Source organism: Benincasa hispida, chromosome 3 (genome assembly GCF_027475165.1).
Source record: "Benincasa hispida cultivar pf3 chromosome 3, pf3_genome.v1.1, whole genome shotgun sequence".
NCBI classification, from domain to species: domain Eukaryota; kingdom Viridiplantae; phylum Streptophyta; class Magnoliopsida; order Cucurbitales; family Cucurbitaceae; genus Benincasa; species Benincasa hispida.
Genome location: NC_143480.1, coordinates 2,330,082 through 2,346,614, shown reverse-complemented (window position 1 = coordinate 2,346,614; position 16,533 = coordinate 2,330,082). Strand labels below are relative to the sequence as shown.

At 34.1% G+C, this 16,533-nt stretch overlaps 1 pseudogene; it reads left to right on the top strand.

Moving 5' to 3' along the window:
* Window positions 1–8,435: 8,435 nt before the first annotated feature.
* Window positions 8,436–9,569, top strand: LOC150036948 (NAC domain-containing protein 96-like; annotated as a pseudogene).
* The last annotated feature ends 6,964 nt before the right edge of the window (window positions 9,570–16,533 follow it).

The following is a 16,533-nucleotide window of genomic DNA, read 5'->3' as shown; positions in this document are numbered from 1 at the left end:
TTAAGCTATACTCTTGGTATAATTTCGTATTTAATATGTCAGTGTTTTTTTTTTTTTTCTAATGTTAAATAAATTAATGACACATTTGGTAAAATTGGAAAAAAAAAAAGGAATGTATTAGACACAAGTAAAAGTGTAAGGATTTATTACACATATTTCAAAGTTCAAGAACTTATATAATATAGGATTAAAATTTGTTGAAATTTGTTCTCTAAAGCCTCGTCGTTAAGTAGTTACTTAAATAATTATTTATTTTAATGATTAAATATGCAATATTAAGTTATTCGTTACACTAAAAACCCAAGATTATTAGATGTAATCTTGAATGGTATGTAGTTGACATGTGAGTAAAGTATCCTATATAGAGAGTTTGTATAAGACCGAACTACGAAATCACCGGACGGTGGCGCGTGTGGGACATCCACCGAACCCACATTGGTCTATCTCCTCAACCCTTAAAAAACATGGATACCCATTCGGGCCCAAACCCAAAATGCAAGATTGGAGTACATAAAGGAGACTTCCAACACCAAATTTCCCAATGTGGGATTCTCCAACCAAAAAAGTTGGTTCCCTTCTTCTAGGTTCTAGGTCAGTTTCCTCTCTATGGTTAGGATTTCTAACTAGGGTTATACTACTTGATCCAGAGCCCCCACTATACCTTGATTTAAAGGGAAACCTATCTTCAAAGAAGTCAGCATCATTTGACTCAATGATCACTTGGTTCCCTAGATCATAGAAACTGTAGGCTTTACTATTTAAGGCATAACCTATAAAGACATGCTCGTAACCTCTACTGTCCAACTTTCTCCTTTTTGGGTCAGGAATCCTTACAAAGGCTAGACAATCCCAAGTTCTAAAGTAGGACAAGTTTGGTTTCTTATTCTTGAGAATTTCGTAAGGCAAAGTTTTGTTTTTAGATTTTGAGATTCTATTTAGGACATAATACATAGTAAGGATGATTTCACACCACTAATAAGACGCGGCTCCTGAACTAAGTAAAATAGCAACTACTAGCTCAGCTAAAGTTCTATCTTTCCATTCGGCTTTTCCGTTCATTTCAGGAGAATAAGGTGTGGTCTTTTCGTGTATTATTCCATGTGAGTTAAAAAACTCATTAAAACTATCCGAGTCGTGCTCGATTCCCCGATCACTACGAAGTTTTTTAACCTTTCTATTAAATTGATTCTCTATTTTAGAAACAAAAAGTTTGAAGGCATCAAAAGCATCACTTTTGTTTTTCAGCAAGTATACAAAAGTAAAATCAGAGTAGTCGTCAATAAAAGTAATGAAATATCTTTTAATATTCCTAGTCAAGATGCCATCAAATTCATAAACATCAGAATGAATCAAATCTAGAGGCTCAGAATTCCAAAGTACAGATTTATGCTGAGTTTTAATAATTTTAGCCTGACTACAATACTCGCATTTATCAAAATCATTCGTGGATAACTTAGGTATCATTTCTAGCTTAATCATGTTACTAATTAAATTCTTATTCACATGACAGAGTCTAGCATGCCAAATATTCATAGAACACAACATATACACAGAAGATTTCATTTTATCAAGGTCTAAATTTAATTTGAACATTCCCTCAGTTGCATACCTTTCCCTACAAATACTTGGTAAGGGTATATAGGTCTGCCCCTATAGTTTAAGTAAACCCCACTTTGTTGAGGAGATAGCCCGAAACCAAATTCTTTCTTATCTCCGGAGTGTGCAGAACATCCTTCAACGTGAGGGTCTTCCTAGAGGTAAACTTTAGTTCCACCTTGCCGGTTCCAACAACTTTCGTGGAGTGGTGATCTCCCAACAGAATATTCTTATCCTTAGTTTCAGTATAAGTTTTAAATAGACTAAGGTCGTGACAGACATGGCGCATAGCACCAGTGTCTATCCACCACCCTTCACAACCACCGATCACATTTACTTCTATGATCATGGCGACTAACGATTCTTCTGTCAGGTTCGCGTGACCAGCAGGACGATGCCTGTTCCTACAGTTCCTAGCCATGTGCCCAGGTTTATTACAATTAAAGCAGAGGAACTGTACCGTTTCTCCTGAAGGGGGCTTTTGTTTTTTCTGTTGGTTCTAGTTGCTGGAGCCACTGTTCTGACCTTTCCTCATTGTCCCCTTAGATTTTTGGTCAGGTTTTACCACTGAAGAGGCGAGTTTCCCAAGTACTACGTTCACCTCCTCCCTTTGGTCGTACTTTCGAGCTTCCTCCTCGATCCTTAGCCGGGTTATAAGACTCTCCAATGAGAACTTCTTGGTCTTATGCCTCAAGGTGTTCTTAAAGTCCTTCCACAAAGGGGCCGATTTATCGATAATAATATTAACTTGGAATTGTTCATCTAGAGGCATACCTTCAGTAATTATCTCGTGGGCTATCTTCTAGAATTCATGGGATTGGGCCTCTACGGATTTTTCATCCGTCATTTGGAACTTAAGATAACAGCTAACAGCATATTTCATCGACCTGGCCTCCTCGGTGTCATACTTCTTTTACAGGGCATCACAGACCTCCTTCGCTGTCTTCATTGTACTGTAGTAGTCATACAGAGCATCAGTCAAACCATTTAAAATTAAATTCTTACAGAGAAAGTCTTTCTCCTCCCAGTCAGCAACCTCTTTTATATGTTGTTCAGTTGGTTCTTCTAAAGGGACGATCGGCTTAGCTCTGGTACAGGTTTCGACAACTTTCTCGACGGTGAGAAAGAACAGTATCTTTTGCTTCGACCGCTTGAAGTTCGCTCCTTCAAACCGAAATTGACGGTTGAGGTCAGATATCATAACATCATTATCGCTAATGAGGGCCATTGATGATGTGGCTAAACGTCTTAAAATTGTTAGAAACGGAAGGACCTTCAGAACGACGAACAGTAAACCGTCAAGGCACGACGGTCAAGCGAAGAGCAAAACCTGCAAAATAGAAACTCGTTATAGGCTGATTCGTGTAGCTCGCTCTCTTTAAGACATTTCACGGCTCTGCCTAAGTGTGCAACCAGGTCTGGAAAATTCCACGTTGTCCCCAGAATAAAACAGCCAAGTGAAACCCGATTGAAAATGCACCGTTACCGACCGAAACATATAGCCTTTCTAAACATACTGCTCGGAAAGCTAAGATGGAAAAGGAGAGGAAAAATGAAGTGGGAAATGGAGAATGAATTTTGTCCCTCGAACTGCTGAAGGTCACGCCTTTTATAGGCCTTCAGCGTCGAACCGTAGGGAGCGAAAAAAGCTCTCTGCCACAGAACAGAATGGGCGGACAAAGCGGAACGGGTAACTTCGTCAAACGGAGTGACTGTTTCCTCCTTTTTTTGGTTTAAAAAAATAAAAATAAAAAAATATTTTATTAAAATTAATAATCACACACATGTGCGTTTGCCATGCTCGACCAACCGGACGGTGGCGCGTGTGGGACGTCTACCGAACCCACATTGGTTTATCTCCTCACTCTCTCCAAAACATGGGTACCCCTTGGGGCCCAAACTCAAAACACAATATTGGAGTACATAAAGAGACTTCCAACACCAAATTTTCCAATGTGGGATTCTCCAACCAAAACACATAGGGTCATTAGAAACTTATGGATGTACACAACAATGGACTTCCTCCAAGGTGAGAAAGAGCAAAGTTGATTTTACCAGTAAATTTGTTGTTGGCAAGTGAATATGTGAAGGAATTACAACTTCATGATGATGTTGCGTTTGACACCAAACCAGTTGTAGGGAGTCTTATCATCTTCATTCCATGTAACCATTTTGCTTATTGGATCTTGGAAAGCAAACTTTAAACACTATCAATTCTAGAACGTCATTATTGAAAATGATGTTCAATGTAGAAACAAAAGCAGAAAACATGTGTGCAAACAAAAAAAGGTCGGCAACCTGGTGAGGGTGTTCGTTAAAAGCTAGTCAAGATGATGGAATTCAAAAAAGAGTTGTTGAACCAACGATCGAAGGCATGAGATTGCAAAGGAGAAAATGAGATTTAGGGGGCGGCTAAGTGAAGAAGATGAATAAGATGAGATTTAGGTTTTTTTGTTATATTCGTTTAATAAATAATAATAATAATAATAATAATAATAATAATAATAATAATAATAATAATAATAATAATAATAATAATAATAATAATGATGATGATGATGTTAATATTAATAATAAACGGAAAAATATATATATACACACCCACATGTTTCAAACATTTAAAATTTAATTCTAATTTATATGTTTTTTTTTAGGTTCAACAAGCTCTTTTTACATGTTTGTATATGAAAAACTGAAAACATCGAAAATATAAAGAAAAAAATCAAATTAATTTGGTAACAATATGTATAAAATAATAATAAAAAATATTTGGATACAATTGAATTTGTAACAAATATATAAACAAATCAAAAGTTAGTTGGATAAAATCAAATTTGATAATAAAAAATATATAAATTAGAGAGGAAAAACAGTAAGTTTTTGTTTATTCTGATTAAAAAAAATTCGATAAGTAGTTAGATAAAATCTTATTTTATAATAAAATATAAATTCAAATATAATTATGGGAGAAAAATCAGAAAATAAGTTCGTTTATTTACAATTAAACTGTATTCATAATTCCATTTTCATAAGCTTGAACAATTACAACTTCATCAACCACAAAATCTATGAAAAAAGCCTAACTCGTTGCAGAGGCATAGCAAAAAAGCAAGATTACAAAAAGTAAATACTTATTTGTTTGTCAAAAAGATAAATTAATGATATAATAATATAATAAGATGATAATGAATAAAAGGTAATTAAAAAAATACAAAAAATGATCAAATTTAAATTAAATATAAAGTTTATTGGATGATAATATGTATAAAATATTATGTAAAATCTTAATTAAAATAAAAAAAATTAATTTGAATTTAGAATAATAAAAAATAATAAAATAATAAAATCTAAAGATGTATTATAAATTAAAATCCAAATGGTGATAAACAAATTAAATATTAATTAAATCTGAATATTTTCGAAAAGTGGTTAAATCAAATGAAAACAAATAGCTAATTTGAATCAGGGGAGAAAAATGAGGAATAGATTGGTTTATTTTAAATCAATTCGTGAATAATTATCAAAATCTAATTTTTATATTAAAAATAAATTTAAATTCCAAAAGATGGCAAAAATTACGGAATGACGGTCATTTTTCAGTTTTGAAATTGAATCTATTAAATTATAATATGATTAATTTGATTATTAATCAAGTTCTCCAATTACATTGTATTTATATACCAGTTATTACTCAAGCTCTTCACTCACACTGCGATTATTAATAAAACTCTACACTTACATTGTATTTAATATTTCAGACATAGGAACCAATTAAGGGCAAGTCAAGTACTATCAAAATAATAGCTAAATATGAAATAATATGTACAATTGAATGTAATAGCATATACAAATCAATTTAAATCTTAAAAAATGTGTAAAATATCCAATTAATTTATTAGAAATATGTATAAAATAATGAAAACAATTCAAACATTTGAATAGGTTTAAAATTTGATTAGATTAATGAAATTTGATAATACATAGATATTTAAAATATAAATTTGGTAGAAAAATGTACATATTTAATTTAATATAAAAAGTGGTTAAACAAAATCTAAATTAATAATAAAATATGCATTGAAACCATAACTACATGACAAAAATTAGGGAGGGTGGTTATTTTGAGGAATGAAGGTGGTTTATGATTCTACGTTTACCATGTATTTGTAGTTTCATGAATAACAGAAACTAGAGAGGATAAAACAGGGATTTAAAAATTCGTTGTCATATGTCTATCATGTGAGTTGCCATAAATCTCATCATTTGCCAGTTTTGTCATTTTTCAAAATGAAACATTAAAATCTGAATACGCTGCAATTCTCAAAATTAAAATTGAAAATATTGTTTGAGTTCGGATTTGAACCCAAATACTCCAGAAATTACGCACAGGCTAACCAGATAGTGTGTTGAACACAAATCTTGAAATTTCATCGAAATGGGGGAAAACAAAATTTTCTCAGGTCAAAATTTCAAAGCCATCAAAATCCCGCAATTTTAAACTGTACTAGAAATACAAGAGATTCATGCTTGTAGATATGTGTTGTGGTAGCAAATTAATTTTGAAAGTTAAAACCAATTTAAACAATTTTTAAAAATGTATTTAATAATATATTTATAAACCATAAAACTAATTATAGTTACTCACTAATATATTAGGTTGATTATAATCAAACTAATTAATTTATAAACTTGTTTTATTATTTAAATTTTTGTATAATTGTTTTTTGTATTATCATATAATATATGATATATTATATATATATATATATATATTAATTTAACAAAAATAATCGAGTTTGTAACATAAAATAATGCATTTATTGTTGTTGTTGTTTTTTTTTATAATCTTTTCTTATATAAGTATGCATTTGAAAAATTCAAATTTAAAATCTAGCTACATTGAAAATGTCAAAATTTTATTTTCAGAATTTTCATTGATTAACATCGAGATTCTACTCGATTTTCTAAATATTATATAATCTTTTCAAATTTTCATCAAATTCAATTATTTTTATGAAATCTTATATCAATTTTTTACATCTTTTTTCAAATATTTACCTAATTTTTGTTTCTATAATGATATGAATTTCCCAAATTTCAAATAAATTTACCAATTATGATTTTTCATATACATATCAAGTGTCACTCATCGTCTACTTCCACTATGCGATCGTGTAGTAAAGCTCAACGATCGTGTAGCACTTTGTAGACGATCGTATAGTAAAATGTATGCGATCATATAGGTTTTGAGAAGGCGAGCGTCTAATAGTAATAGCTAATCGATCGTGTAGGAGTTTATGGGCGATCGTGTAGTGAAAGGAGAGACTGCTCTCAAGAGTGAGAGTTCGGATGACGCTGTCATGGAAAATTCATCGCAACATGCCACTCATCATCTATATCCACTAGGCGATCGTGTAGTAAAGCTCAACGATCGTCTAGCATTGGTTAGACGATCGTATAGTAAAAGGTATGTGATCTTATAGGTTCTGAGAAGGCAATCGACTAATAGTAATAGCTAAACGATCGTGTAGGAGTTTGTGGACGATTCTGTAGTGAGGAAAGATAGCTCTCGAGAGTCAGAGTTCGGAAGACGCTGTCGTGGAGAAGCAATCGCAGCGTGCTGCTCATCGTCTACATCCACTAGGCGATCGTGTAGTAAACTTCAGTGATCGTTTAGCACTGGGCTTACAATCGTATAGTAAAAGGTATGCGATCGTATAGGTTCTGAGTAAGCAATCATCCAATTGTAATAGCTAAGCAATTGTGTAAGGGTTTGTGGGCGATCGTATAGTAAGGAAAGAAATCTCTCGAGAGTGGGAGTTCGGAAAAATATGTTGTGGAGAAGCTATTGCAGTGTGTCGCTCATTGTCTACTTCTTTAAGGCGATCATGTAGTAAAACTCAGCGATCGTGTAGCACTTGGCATACGATCGTATAGCAAAAGGTAGGCGATCGTACGATCGTATAGGTTCTGAGAAAGCGATCGTCTAATAGTAATAGCTAAGCGATCATGTAAGGGTTTGTGGGCGATCGTGTAGTGAGGAAAGAGAGCTTCGAGACTGGGACTTCGGAAGACGCTGTCGTGGAAAATCCACTGCAGCGTGCCGCTCATCGTCTACTTCCACCAGGCGATAGTGTAGTTAAGCATATCGATCATGTAGCACTTGCCATATGATCGTATAGTAAAAGGTAGGCAATCGTATAGGTTCTGAAAAGGCTGACATCTAATAGTAATAGCTAAGCGATCGTGTAGGAGTTTGTAGGCAATTGTGTAGTGAGGAAAGTGAGCTCTCGAGAATGGGAGTTCAGAAGATGCTTTCGTGGAGTAGCCATCGCAGCGTGCCCTTCATCGTCTACTTCAACTATGCGATCGTGTAGTAAAGCTGAGCGATCGTGTAGCTCTTGGTATACGATCTATAGTAAAAGGTAGGCGATCGTCTGATATAACATAATATTATCTAGCCTAAAAATTAAAAGGAAAAGGAAATATTAGAAGTAAACTCGAAAAAAAGGCATTTGAAATTCAAACACAATAATCGGATAAAATATCAAAGCACTTCAAAGTTAAAGAAAAGAAAAAGTAGAATTTAGGATAAAAAAACAAAACTTGATATTCTCTAGATTGATTTAAAATTGATATATATATATATCTTTAAAAAGATTACGGTAAAACAAATTAGATCTCAAACAAAAAAATTGATATCTATAAATATGAAGACTTCGACGTTAGAATAATTTCAAACACAACTTCTTTGGAGACACCCACCCTTAAACCTTTGATAGCAGTTTCTTCAGAAACTGAGAAATCAACTAAGCCTTCATCCTTGGTTGCTATTGGTAATGGATTCAGATTCAATGCAACAGGTTTCGAAGTTGTTGGTTGGCTTTAGGTTTAAACCTACAGACCAAATAGTCATGGAGCATTATCTTCACAAGAAGATTCACACCCTTCCCTATTCTACACTCATTGTTTTTTTACTGTGATCTCTATGGAGATTTAGAGCCTTGGGAAATTTGGAATTCCTATGGAGGTGTTGATGGCTAAGACCTCTATTTCTTTACGAAACTCAAAAGGTCCATCAATAGTTTAGGACAATTATCTGCCCATGTCAATCGCAAGATCGGCTTGGCTGGCAGTACATGGAGTGGTGAGAACTCAGCCACCCCGATTTCTGGAAGCAACGTCCCAATAATTGGCTACTGCAGACGATTAAGGTATCGATAATAACGTCTTTCTTTCTATCTTCAACTTTGTGGCACTTGTGTTTTTAGTTTTATGTCTCCCTTTGAATTTATTGTTTGTTTTTTCTTAATTTTTCAATTATTATAGTTTTCAACTTACCATTCTTTTGGAATTTAGAAAGAATAATTTTTACCATTTGTTACTGTTAGGTACGAGAACATCATGGTGAATGGATCATGCATGAGTACAACTTGCATGAGAGTGTGATCACATGTGGTTTTTCAGATCCAAACTATGTATTGTGTCGGATTAGAAAGAATGAAAAACCCAAAAGAAAAGCATTGGGGATATGCAATATGCAACCTACGAAGAAAAGGGTTTTGGCACCTAAGATTCATGATACGAGGAAGATTAACCAAAGACAACCTACAAGAAAAGAAAACAAAATTTCTCAGCAATTAGCAGAGCAGAGTGCCGTGACACCTAATATGGTATGCCACATGCCTTGTGATCCTAAAATGACCACCAACCAAATTCCTCATGATGTGTCCTACTTGGCTTTGATGACCACCAAGAAAGGTATTAGTGATATGCCTGAGCCTGAGATGATCATCAATCAAATTACTAGTGACATGCCTTATGCTCAAAATATGAATATTATGCCTTACATGCCTGAAATCACCACCAATACGATGGAAGCTAATGACGAGATACAATGGAGTGAAATATTAACTTTTGATTTCAATGAAGAAGATACTGAAAACTCAAAATATCATATTCAACAAATTTAGGTTTATTAGATGAGTATTGAGAATGTAACATATAATTGAGATATTTGTATTTGCCCGTAGATTCTTGGTCACATTATTGTATACAAATGTTATATATTTTGAATTAATAAAATACTTAATGTTTATTAGTTTATATAAAATTTGTTAATGTTGTTGGTTTACAAAAAATTATATTCGATCCATATATTTCCTATGTGTCCTTGATCTCCTATAAAATCACTTTGAAAGAAATAATTCTCCCATAGCTGGCTATCTATTTTCATGTTATAATGATACTACATCGACAATTTATATTTCAATATTCTATATAGCCTTTGAAGAATTTCATTAAATTAGGTTGAAAACTTGGTTGTGTACAAATAATTAATAAAGTCTTACATAAACATAACTCTCAACTCATGTACAAATAATTAATCATTGAATATCTCGTTTGTAACAACCCAAGTATGTGCATAAATTAAAAGCTGAAATTTTTTATTTTGTAAGACTTGTTAGAGAAGACCAATTTTAAATTTAATACATAAGGTTAAAAGTTGGCCCATGGATATTCTTGAATAATTGACAAATAAAATCTTAATTAAACAAATATCTAAACGAGTAAATATCTAAGAAATAAATAAAGATGACATAGAAGAATTTTTAAGAAGAAAAATCTAGTAAGTTTCTAAAGCAAAATAAATTATTATATGACTATGTCGGTTAAGTAAAGAAATAAATTAAAGAAAATAAAATATATATATATATACCAATGTATACATGTATGTCGGTTAAAGTAAATAACAACAACAACAACAACAACAACAACAATAATAATAAAATAATATGTAGAAGGTTTAAGATAATAATGATACATTTAAAAAAAAAAGAGAGAGATAAATATAAAACAAGATAAACGAAAAAAGAAAAAAAGAAGAAAAGAAAAGAAATAGATAAATATAAAAGTAGATAAACATTAAAAAAAAAGATAACTATAAAAGAAGATAAACATATATATATATAAAGATAAATATAAAAGAAGATAAACATAAAAAAAAAGATAAATATAAAACAAGATAAATATATATATATATATAAGGAGATCGGAAAAACTTTCTTATAAATAGGGGGCGCACTTTGTTAACTAAAAAAAAAAAAAGAAAAGAAAAGAAAAGAAAAGAAAAAAAAAATCAAGAGTATTTCAAGACCAAACCATAAGGAACAATTAGGATTGCAGTAAAGGTAAGTAGTTTATCTCACCTTTTCTTTAAGTGTTTTATGGTAGTATACCTTTGATATGTTGTTTTATTATGTTCTTATTGTTATGTTGCATTACATGTTTAAAACACGTTTCTCTATAAGGGACCCCATGTATTATGTTTATTCACGATTATGTTAAGATCAAGTTTTAATTAGGTATAGGTTATGCTTCTAGGGCTGACAGGGCATGTATGGTTGCACCCCTCTAGGCCCAATCTTACATTATGTTTATGCTAGGGACTAGTAGGGTATGTATGGTTGCACCCCTCTAGTCCAACCTTACGTTTATTCTAATGGTTGATGTTTGATGTGACTCTGGCCCTACTGACTGCATGACCCGCTAATCATCAGATGGGATAGTTTTCGCTTAAGTCCTCATCTTCCTACCAGAGCGGAGGAACTTACATTGGAAGCATAACCGACCACATCATCTTATTATAAGTTTATGTTTTGGGTCTCAATCATTTGTTTTCATGGCATATTGCATGTGACTATGCATTTGATCACTACCTTAAGTGAGAACATTGGGTATATTATATACTCATCCTATTTTACAGATTTTGTAGGTAAGGACACAGCGTAGGTGGCATGATTGGACGTCGCTCAAGGGGCCAACCAACAAACTCACTATTTTTGTCATATAGGCATTTTGTTCCACTACGCTAATGTTTAAGGATCCTAGTGTTTTGTAAAATAAACTTTTGTATATTTTTGCTACTTAATTAATAAAATTTTAGATATGTTTTTTTGAATTTTTTACCAAAATGCATCCCATGATAGAAAATCTAAATATGCATGTCGTAGCGGTCGGACCTTATTATGTAAGGATCTGGTCGTTACATCGTTGTTAATTTTGAAAACAAAGGATTCATTGTATTTCATGTTTGTAGATGTTTGATAGCCGATTTAGAACTTAAAATCTAATTTAACAAATGATAGCATTGAAATATAAATGCTGCCAACAATTTCGGAATTGAAAATCCTTTCCAAAAGATTATAAGCTATAATTTTGGATAGTTAAACTTAATTATCTTATGTAATATTATCTATCCTAAGAATTAAAATAATAAGAAAATAATAAAATAATTCAACCGAAAAAAAAAAGAAACAAAATAATCTCATAGAATATTAAGCACTTCAAACTATAAATAAATAAATAAATAAATGTAGAATTTGCGATTAAAAAAAGTTTATATTCTCCAGAATGATTTAAAATAAAAATAAAATGTCTTTCCAAATGATTTAAATTAATTAACTTTTTTATCATTGGAGCTTATAACGTCAATTAGGTCCCCTGCTAGCTCACAAAAGGTAAAATAAGAATCATTATTTTTGAAAGAATTTGAAATGTTCAAATTAATTAAGGGAATTTATGTTAATAATACATGATAGAATTCATATAATGTATATAGATACTTTATAATATAAAGTTATTTTTTAATGAGTCCAAATTTGAAGTATAGGTTAGGAGAGAAATGTAAATTTGAATATGATTTAAATGTTTAATTAATTAAATTGGTTACTTAATTAATTTTATTAATTGCGTAAAAAATTAACTCTCGAAAGTGGGAGTTCGAAAGACGTTATCATAGAGAAGTCATCGCAGCGTGCCACTCATCTCTACTTCCACTAGGCGATCGTGTAGTAAAGTTCAGCGATCGTGTAGCACTTTGTAGACGATCGTATAGTAAAAGGTATGCGATCGTATAGTTTTGGAGAAGGTGATAGTCTACTAGTAATAGCTAAGTGATCGTATAAGAGTTTGTTGCCTTACATCCTCGGGTAGATCTACTAAGTGCCAAGTGATATTTGACTCAAGAGAGTCCATCTCATCATTTATGGCTTCTTGCCATAGGTTGGCATCTACTGAGGACAGGGTAGCTCTCAAATCTTTAAGGTCTTCTTCTACATTGTAGGTCAGGAAGTCATTTCCGAAATCTTTGGCGATTCTAGCTCTTTTGCTTCTTTTAGGTTCTGGGTTAGTTTCCTCTCTATGCTTAGGATTTCTAACTAGGGTTATACTACGTGATCCAAAGCCCCCCACTATTCCTTGATTTAAAGGTAAACCTATCTTCAAAGAAGTCGGCATCATTTGACTCAATGATCACTTGGTTTCCTAGATCATAGAAATTGTAGGCTTTACTATTTAAGGCATAACCTATAAAGACACACTCGTAAGCTCTACTAGCCAACTTTCTCCTTTTTGGGTCAGGAATCCTTATAAAGGCTAGACAACCCCAAGTTCTAAAGTAGGACAAGTTTGGTTTCTTATTCTTGAGAATTTCGTAAGGCAAAGTTTTGTTTTTAGATTTTGGGATTCTATTTAGGACATAACACACAGTAAGGATGATTTCACCCCACCAATAAGACGCGGCTCCTGAACTAAGTAAAATAGCAACTACTAGCTCAACTAAAGTTCTATTTTTCCTTTTGGCTTTTCCATTCATTTTAGGAGAATAAGGTGTGGTCTTTTCGTGTATTATTCCATGTGAGTTAAAAAAAACTCATTAAAACTGTCCGAGTCGTACTCGATTCCCCGATCACTATGAATTCTTTTAACTTTTCTATTAAATTGATTCTCTATTTCAGAAACAAAAAAGTTTAAAGGCATCGAAAGCATCACTTTTATTTTTCAGCAAGTATACAAAAGTAAAATCAGAGCAGTCGTCAATAAAAGTAATGAAATATCTTTTACTATTTCTAGTTAAGATGCCATCAAATTCACAAACATCAGAATGAATCAAATCTAGAGGCTCAGAATTCCTAAGTACAGATTTATGCGGAGTTTTAGTAATTTTAGACTGACTACAATACTCGCATTTATCAAAATCATTCGTTGATAACTTAGGTATCATTTCCAGCTTAATCATGTTACTAATTAAATTCTTATTCACATGACAGAGTCTAGCATGCCAAATATTCATAGAACACAACATATACACAGAAGATTTCATTTTATTAAGGTCTAAATTTATTTTGAACATTCCCTCAGTTGCATACCCTTTCCCTACAAATATATTATTTTTTATAAGGGTATATAGGTTTGCCCTATAGTTTGAGTAAACTCGGCTTTGTTGAGGAGATAGTCCGAAGCCAAATTCTTTCTTATCTGCGGAGTGTGCAGAATGTCCTTCAACGTGAGGGTCTTCCCAGAGGTAAACTTTAGTTCCACCTCGTCGGTTCCAACAAATTTTTTCGAGTGGTGATCTCCCAACAGAATATTCTTATCCTTAATTTCAGTATAAGTTTTAAATAGACTAAGGTCGTGACAGACATGGCGCGTAGCGCTAGTGTCTATCCACCACCTTTCACAACCACCGATCACATTTACTTCTGCGATCATGGCGACTAACGGTTCTTCTGTCAAGTTCGCCTGACCAGTAGGACGATGCTTGTTCCTATAGTTCCTAACCATGTGCCCAAGTTTATTACAATTAAAGTAGAGGAACTGTATCATTTCTCCTGAAGGGGGCTTTTGTTTTTTCTATTGGTTCTAGTTGCTGAGCCACGATTCTGACCTTTCCTTTTTGTCCCCTTAGATTTTTGGTCAGGTTTTACCACGACAGAGGCAGGTTTCCCAGGTACTACGTTCACCTCCTCCCTCTGGTTCTACTTTCGAGCTTCCTCTTCAATCCTTAGCCGAGTTATAAGACTCTCCAATGAGAACTCCTTGGTCTTATGCCTCAAGGTGTTCTTAAAGTCCTTCCACAAAGGGGGTTGTTTATCAATATTAATAGCAACTTGGAATTGTTCGTCTAGAGGCATACCTTCAGTAATTATCTCGTGGGCTATCTTCTGAAATTCATGGGATTGTGCCTCCACGGATTTTTCATCCATCATCTGGAACTTGAGATAACGGCTAACAACATATTTTTTCGACCTGGCCTCCTCAGTGTCATACTTCTTTTGCAGGGCATCCTAGACCTCCTTCGTTATCTTTATTATACTATAGTAGTCACACAGATCATCGGTCAAACGATTTAAAATAAAATTCTTACAGAGAAGTCTTTCTCCTCCCAATCAGCAGCCTCTTTTATCTGTTGTTCAGTTGGTTCTTCTAAAGGGACGATCGACTTAGCTTTGGTACAGGTTTCGGCAAATTTCTTGACGGTGATAGCATCTTTTGCTTCCACCACTTGAAGTTCGCTCCTTCAACCGAAATGGACGGTTGAGGTTAGATATCATAACATCATTGTTGCTAATGAGGGCCATTGACGATGTGGCTAAACATCTTAAAATTGTTGGAAATGACAGGAACCTTAGAATGACGAACAGTAAACTGTCAAGGCACAGTGGTTAAGCGAAGAGCAAAACCTACGAAACAAAAAATCGTTATAGGTTGAGTCGTGGAGCTCGCTCTCTTTAAGATGTTTCGCGGCCCTGACCAAGTGTGCAAGCACGTCTGAAAAATTCCATGTCATCCCCAGGATAAAACAGCAAAATGAAACACGGTCAGAAATGCACAGTTACTGACAGAAACATACACCCTTTCTAATAAGTTCTCGTTGGCCATGGCCTATAGGAACCAGGCTATCTACCGCTTTTAACCCTGTTTGCATAGGCTCGTGCACTGATTTACGTTCAATAATTCCAGGGGCTTTCACTTCGACGAGGCTGTTCCATACCCCGAAAAAAAAATGAGTGGTACTGCTCGGAAAGCTAAGATTGAGGAGGAGAGGAATAATGAAATGGAAAATGAGGAATGAATTTTGTCCCTCGAATTGCTGAAGGCCACGCCTTTTATAAGTCTTCAGGGTCGAACCGTAGGGAGCGAAAAAAGCTCTCGGCCACAGAACGGAACGAGCGGATGAAGTGGAACGGGCAACTTTGTCAAACGGAGAGACCGTTTCGTCCCTTTTTTTCGATTTAAAGAAATAAAAATAAATAAAATATTTTATTAAAATTAATAATCATACTCATGCGTGCGTCCACTGAACCCACATTGGTCTATTTCCTCACTCCCTTCAAAACATGGGTACCCTTTGGGGCCCAAACCCAAAACACAAGATTGGAGTACATAAAGAAGACTTCCAACACCAAATTTTCCAATGTGGGATTTTCCAACCAAAAAAGTTGGTTCCCTCTAGTTTTCAAAGTTAAATTTTCACCCAACACCTACTCCTAAGCCAACGCATGTCCTAGCCATGCATAGCTTAGTCTTATCATATCAACAAAACGTTAGGCCTTCGCCTCATAGCATAACTTTAGTGTACATCGAGTTTCAACAACTTGCGCACATCGCATACTCCATCGTCTAGTGCCCAGCGCCTATCATCTAGCACCCAACGTCTATCGTCTAGCCTTGGCGTGCAGCTCATCGTCTAGCATTGATGCCGATCTTGTAGTGCCAATGCCCTATCGCTTAATACTATCGTCTAATGCATAACGCTATCGTTTAGCGTGATCCTTCGTATCATCTACCGCTGCACTTTACCGCACGATCGCCTACCGCATTGCTTAGTTCCACGCATTTGCTACACGATCGCCTACCTCATCGCGTAACGCCGCTCCTTATTTGCTACACGATCTTCCAGCGCACGCATCTCCAATGCCCAAATACCCTCTCAAGCCCCTTGGTTGCCGTATCAACGTATCATACCTTTCAACTCATGCGTTCATCCTTAGTACCAATGCATAGTCTATACGACTAAATATTTCTAACACTTAGAATTTTCTTCCTCCATCATCTTACTTTCTTTACCTCCTTTCACAACTTTACTTAGCTCGC